We start from the raw sequence: 7,935 nt of genomic DNA, 5'->3' as shown, positions 1-7,935 counted from the left end.
ACCATACCATACCATACCATACCATACCATACCACACCACACCACACCATACCACACCACACCATACCACACCACACCACACCATACCATACCATACTATACCATGCCATACCATACCATACCATACCACACCATACCATACCACACCATACCATACCATACCACACCACACCACACCACACCATACCATACCATACCATACCATACCATACCATATCATACCATGCCATGCCATATCATACCATTCCACACCACACAATATCATACCGTACATTACGACACCATACCACACCATCCACACCCCAAAACACTACATTACACCATACCATACCATACCATACCATCCACGCCACATCACACCATGCCATATCATACAATACTATTCCACATCAAATCACACTACACCACACCACATCACAACATACCATATCATACAATATTACTCCACACCAAGCCATACCGCACCACACCACACCACATTACACCATACCATATCATACCGAAACATAGCACACCATACCATATTATACCACGCCACACCATGCCATACCATACCATATCACACCACACCACACCACACCACACCACACCATTCCATACAATACCATACCATATCACACCACAACACACCACACCACACTACTCCATACCATACCATACCATACAACACCACACCACACCAACCATTCCACACCATATCATATCACACCACACCACGCCACACTACATCTTATACCAAATCATACGATACCATACCCCATCACGCCGCATCATAGCACACCACAGTTCCACGCCTCTACTTCCCCATGCCACCACACTCAGGCCTCTCACAAGTTTGCCTGGCACCAGACACAGCCGCTAATACAACATCACCTACTCCTGTGGCACTATGTTGTGTACACCTCACACACCACCGTAACATTACTCACTCTTAAGCATAACCACACTTGGCACACTTACTGAAGCAACATACACGTGCCCGATAATGTACTCATCTCACAAACTGCACACTTCACCACCAGTTAAGCACAGCGTATATTGGTGCCATCACTGGTAGATTTTTCCATACATAAACATCACATACTGTATATGCTGAGGCACTTACAAGTCACAGCCTATTTAGACATTCAAGATATCACCTCAAACAAACACCACAAATGTAGATATTATGTCCACCTCATACTACACGCCATCAGACCCTTACAAACTGTATGGCACAGATACTGCACCAACATAACCGATTTACCAGACATGGGTCACCCCAGACATATCACAGTACATAAGACGCACCACACACTCTCACAACTAACACTACGCATAGGACAAATTACAAGTCATATTTTATTCAGACTGCAATATCGTTATAAAAGACAACACAACATACCAGCACATCAGTATGAGTACCATTTACGTCACACATCATTCAGGTCAAATGGCCTACAGATCACGCCACTTACTAACCACATCCCGTAAAAGGCATTTGCCAAACACTTCACACAGCATAGGCAACATACCAGATGATACGAGGCAGGTATACAGACCACACCACGTACCAGTCACATTTAAGGCAGGTGGCGCAGCGCCATGATACACTAAAACAAGTGACACTTGCCTGAGGCCAGAGTGACAATAACCCCCACTGATGACTTCCAGAATGCCGACTCTTTTCTGATAGTCACTGTTAACTTCTTTGTCCTCTGTGATATTCATACTCTACTTAGTTGGAATGTTTATTTAAGTGTGTGTGTGTGTGTGTGTGTGTGTGTGTGTGTGTGTGTGTGTGTGTGTGTGTGTGTGTTTGCGGTCTTAATGTGTAGCTGGCCGTAAACAGAAGATATTTAAGGCTTAATTTCATCATTATTGTAGCGAAGTTCTAGGGATAACAAAATCTAGGTTGAATCTGAGGACACCCCGCTGGGACAGGCAACCCGGGCACAGCTGTAGTGTAGTGCATTGCAAGGCAGGCGAGACTCTCAACATTCCATGCCCCCACAACATGTGGTATTGTCGACAGTGTATCAGCTATTACTTATACATACCATTGTATACATCATTAGGTGGTGCTTATATCATATGTATTGCTTAAATTGCAATAACACTGCAGTGTGTGGCCTTATTTACACACCGACAAGTATGATAATCTTTAATCGTTTATGTTACTGTTTATATCGCAATACATTATTTACATTCAGCATACATCATTAACAAATAGTGGCATTTGAAGCACCTGACAAAAGTGCATTACGTACATATAACAAATGAAGATAGTCCAAAAGGTTCAGTCGATATTTTCGGAGTGTCACATGTAGAACACTAAATGTCAGTTGTCCACTGTAGATATATTCACCTTTTCACCACCAGACTTTCGCTCATTTTGTTATTGAATACACTTCATCTAATCTCTAGTGTGGTGTGAACAGTCTGTGACTTGATACAAGATTGTTTCAAATCCAGTTCACAAATTTAGTAAGAAACTTACGCCGTTCATATACATACCATGTCACAGCCAAAAACACTGTGCGTCATAAACATTCCATGACGCAGTGTGATTACAGGCGCAGTTGATCGGGTCTCCAGCAAATCAGACGCACGGCGCTCCACAGGCAGGTCACACTGGTCACATCCTCATGAAATGGGTTCTCGCCTGTCTTGTTTCTGTCTGGGTTCGATGTCTCACTTGGCCATATGTTTCAAAATACCCCCAAAATATGTCGGTGGGTCCTCAGTACGTCCCTCTCCCTAGCAACCTTCACAACCTTGCCCTTCCTCATGCCTCAACTGTGTGTATAATGCCGTGGGCGATAACGCTGTGAAAGTTATTACGCTTATTGTCTAAGAGGAAACTAGATAGGGAAGATTCGGTGGGAGGGGTGGGAGGGAGCTAGATGAAAGAATAAAAGAGAGACAGGGAGGTTGAGAAAGACATGGAAGAAAGAGCGAGAGAAAGAGAGGGGGAGAAGGACGGAGAGAGGAAGGAAGGGAGGGAGAGAAAGAGAGAGAGAGAAGAGAGAGAGAGGAACTTGGGATGAAATGACAGGTGTAGAGGGAACAATAGATAAGGTAGACCATTTTATACAGGTATAACAAAAGAGTGGATATCGTTGTGGGTCTTTGGTGAAAGATAATTGGTCTTAGCAGAGGATTTAATAGATTATACTGGGCCTTAGTAACAGTTTTGTGTGTTAGTTTCTCACATATCAATATACACAAATTTAGCATAACCGCTAGAAACAACATCCCCGTTTTGCAGTCGGCTGAGTTGAAGGCACAAAACATTCTGATCGTCGCCCAGTAAATAAAGTACTCACATGTGCTCGTGGCTTTCTATTCAGATGTCCATAACTATGTAAGGATTTAGTGAATTAATTTATCAAATTCCCTGAACGAGCACTGGAGGAGTTAGTGTACTGGGCGGCAACTGAGGTAGATGTGTAGGGCTGAGAGGGGGACACGGAAGTCATAGGAACCAGTTCGAATACAACTTTTCATTGCAAAGAGATTCTGCTTGATTTACTGTATTAATTGCAACAGTCTAGCCATGTCAAAAGCCATGATAATTATTGTAGTTTGCTATGACTTGCTGTGATCTTCGTTTGTGCCTCTCTCGGCCACCTGTCGTAATCTTTCTGTCTGTGATCCAGTGGTGGTGGAGTGACTTTGCTTCCTACCTATCGCTATCCTTCCTCGCGCTACGTGACAAACAATATGGATACTCCAGGGAGGTTCATTGCAGCCTCCCATTATGACGCTTAAGATGATCATTGTTCAAATATCAGGAAACTGGAGAACACAGGTGCACTAGAGATTAATGTGAGACCTGCGGGCTGCCTCATGTACCACTGCATGAAAAGGTGTTGTGGTGAAGCAGACGTCTTCACTCCGCCATGTTTTACTGCCGATTGGTGGCTCAGCGCGAGTCCTGGCCACAACATACCAAATTGTACAGTATGTAGTTAAATATTTACTGTGACAATAATTAACTACAACAACAACCATAACAGACTGTCTCAAGTAGTGCTCTTTCTCAGAGTTGGTTGTCAAGCACCGCCATTATTAGCTGGACCATGTAAGCGCTGTGACGGAATTCTTCGGCGAAAGTGGCTGCATCTATTTTTTTTTCTTGTCAAAATTATGATAGTTTTTCACTACATATACAGTCCTTATGTATTTTAGTCATATTAATGTCTGACTTCATTACAGATGTATCATGATAAGTCGATGAGAGCGTGGCCGTGAAATAGCTCTATTAAGTATATACGATATGTACTGATTCAGTATATGCAGCTCTTATAATATTTCAGTATATGAGAGACTTGGGAGAAGTGTGTGGTCGTGTGTTGAGTGCCTGGTGGGGCGGGTGGCATAGGACATGCCTGGACACCCCGGCTTAGCGCCATCACCCAGTTACCTGCACCCGCCCTCATTGCCACCAGGGACCTCCACATGTACAGTCGCGGCCAGTGGTTCCTTTACACTCCTCTGAAGTTTTGTCGCACTCACATGAAGCTCTACAACAAAGGCTCACTTAAGTCCCATGATATCAGGCTCCAATCCCGGACGCGTCAAGGAACCACCGACCGTATCTCATGCAAAGAGACTTGTTCATACCCGGAGTCCGTCACGACTTTATTTTTCCTTCGAATCTAAGCGTGCCGAAAGTACCAAGGTGGGTCAGTCGACAACGACGAGCAAAACAAATGACGACAGTGACTGAAGAATAATGATTAACCTATTAAATGTCTCCCTCCTTGTCGTGTGTGAGAGAGAGATGGAAGGGGGAGGTAAAGGAGCATAGAGGAGGAAAACGCAGCCCCTCTCCCACACACATAACTCTTTCATATTCGTGTGTATAACTTTGTATGTCCCTAAACTTTCCGTCGAGAAGTGGGCGACACAAGAAAGCAGATTCTCAATAGTGTGTACGAAGTAAACCAAGTAGAGTGTGTATTTTACTGAAACCCAGGGGTGTGTGTATGTATGTGTCTCTCGTGTATTATTAAACGGTGTACTAGCCAGGCCTCGGTAAATATACACTTATGTCAGATGTGTACACTTGGTTGGTCGGTGTTTGTTTCGGTGGAGGTGGCCTGGGGAAGCTGGCATCACTCTCTCTCTCTCTCTCTCAGTATGTTTTCCTCCTGTTCCTCCTCTTTCACGTTGTATACTTTTCACCACACTTACACCGTTACTTAACTTTCTTGTTGACAATTCCTCTCTCCCTTACTCCTATATTTCGGCTCATCCTTTTACATTGATAGATAGAGAGATAGATAAATAGATAGATGGATAGACAGATAGATAGACAAATAGATAGACTTTTCTCATTACTTTTATTCAGCTTTTGTATTTCTTTTCACCCAACTCTTTACTACTCTACCTTTCACCTCTTTGTCTTCCTCTCTCTGACTATATCCTTACTTTTTGCTTTGTCTTTATTTGTCCTGCTTTTTCCTCTGTCTTCTTGTTATCTGTTTAGACTTATCTCCCTTTTAACCTTTCCTTTTCTTCGTATATTTTTTTTCATTAAAGTTTTGTCAGCATGATCGTTGCTTTCCTTGCCCATTTTCTTCCTTTTACTTTTGTCTTTCTTTTCTTTGTTTAGTTTCTTCCTTTCATTTCTTTATTTTCTGCCCTGTTGAGTATTGGTCCTTTTTATTATTATTATTTTTAATTTATTGTCCTTCCTTTTTACCTTTACCTTCCCTATTCTGTTCTCTCTTATTCTTTTCTCCTGTGTGTTTTCCATGGTGTGTGGTGTCGCCCCCCAGCCGCCCCCTCCCCTCCCCTCCCGGTGGTGGTGTCTGTGACGTCACCACCAAGGAGGTTAAGCTACTACTGTACTATCTTTCTGTACGGCTCCCGAGAATTTGTACTACTGTGTGATATATAAAACAGAAAACAAATACTCTCATTCTCATTAAATGTACATTGTTACTTCACGAAACCGCATGGATATATGTCAACACTTCCAAGGGCTTGCATGGGTAAGTGTATGTCTTAAAGGCGGCGACGTTGCTGGGCCGGCCAAAAATAATTATTAAAGGAAACTATCTGTGTACACGACAGTAATCCTCCACTTGGTCGCGCATTTAAAAATAAAAATGGTCATTGGAAAAAAAAAAATTAATGTATGCATGTACAGTACGTGTGCGTGTGTGTTGAGTGTGACCATACTGGCGCGTGTGTGTACGTGCGTCCTGTTTCGCTGGACAAAAATAGATGTGTGTGGATACTTTTAAAAAATCCTAATTAGAAAGTATATATATTAAAAAGATGGTGTCAGGGATGGCTTGTACGCTGTCTTTGTTGCTGGTAATCTGTGTTAATATCTTTGTTAAAAAAAAATTACTCTGTGCGGGGCTGTGATGGTCTCCGCTTCCCTTGGTCTTCTCACACAGCGGGGACCCGGAGTGGGGCGCGCCGACCCCCTAAACCCCCCTCAGGCACACACTCCCAGGACCTGAGCCTCTTACACTGCCCACATGGGGATTCCCGGGGTAAAAGTCACAACCCAGTATTTTCCAGCTGCGTTGTTGGATAAGAGACTTTCTAATACCTCACCTCGTCCATTTGGCTTCCACTCCATTAGCATTCGATTGGAAGGGGGGAACACAAAGTAATAACGCGGTGTTTTACTACTAACATCCTGGAATTTGTTGGTTGTGCTTGTGTTAATATATTTCTTTGTTTACGGCTGGTTCTGTTGCGTCATACCAGGTATTTTACATAACGAACCACAGTGTGAGGTTTCATTTCAGGGGTGGGATTAGCAGAGCCTGTGGTAACGATCGAATCTCTCTCAAAACTTACATATGTTGGAAGGACTAGAGACATGGGAGGCTTGTACCCTGTCCTGTCCTTGTCGTGCCTCCGTAACACATGTACATGGGGGATAATTCTCCTCTCATAACCCTAGGCGTACAAGGCAGGGGGTGTGGAGGGCTGCCGCCACCTCAGGACCAACAGTTCTTTGTTAGGACAAAAGCTGATTTTTTCCCGGAAAGATCCATCTGTTAGTATGCTGATTCACGCATCTTTAAAAAGAATCATGGTTAAAACTACTGGAATCAACGCATTAATAAGAAGGAATTATTCTTAATATGTGAGAGTAAATCAGTGTAATTGTTTTTGGTTGGTTCTGATACATATTTCTTACTCATTATCAGTTTTCATGTGCATACGGCTATGGATATGATGTATTATGAGAATATAAAATACTTACACATAAATCATAAATTACATTTACTCACGTTTGTGTACTAAGCATATTTAGTACTATATACTAAGATACTCCAACAACTTTCCCTAGTGTTTTCAAATGAACTTGTGATTTCTCAGTTATCAACCTTCTCCACCGCATGCCGGTCTTAACGTTTGTGCCACGTAATACATGTGGACAGAAGTAGTCACTAGGTAAAGATCAAGGCAACTTCCAGTACCTTCATGGCGGACTCCCCCCCCCCCCCCGGTGAAATGCGTTCCCGTAAGCTTATGCTCGTAACCATGACTTTTGTTTTAGGACGAACACGAGGCATGGCAAGACTGCACTGGCCTCCATTTACCTTGCTGGGAAAACAAATCCAAGCCTCAAAGTGACGACGGGAATCACTAGCACAAATTTTGGCAAACCTCACCCCAGAATTGTTGTTGTTTTTTAATATGTTTACTTTTGATTGTTCACATTATTTCACTCATTTCTCCGCGAGACACTGATGCATTAAAGACAATACTAAATTACCCGAGGTGAGAACCTGATGTCAAGACGAGAGAATATAAACCAAGAGGAGGGGTTAATGTAGGTGTCGGGGCGCCTCACCTCCCCGCCCGCTCTGCCGCACCCCGCCCCGTCAGCACGCCCCGCCCCGCCCCGCCCAGCCCCCCACTCTGGCAGCTACTGGCACCCTGCTAATTGGTGGCCCTAGTTGAGGTGCTGGG

The sequence above is a fragment of the Coenobita brevimanus genome, chromosome 101 (genome assembly GCF_032717465.1).
Source record: "Coenobita brevimanus isolate Jiangsu-jjx chromosome 101, ASM3271746v2, whole genome shotgun sequence".
Taxonomy (NCBI): Eukaryota; Metazoa; Arthropoda; class Malacostraca; order Decapoda; family Coenobitidae; genus Coenobita; species Coenobita brevimanus.
The sequence above is the reverse complement of the archived record's forward strand: the minus strand, read 5'-3'. Positions refer to the sequence as shown.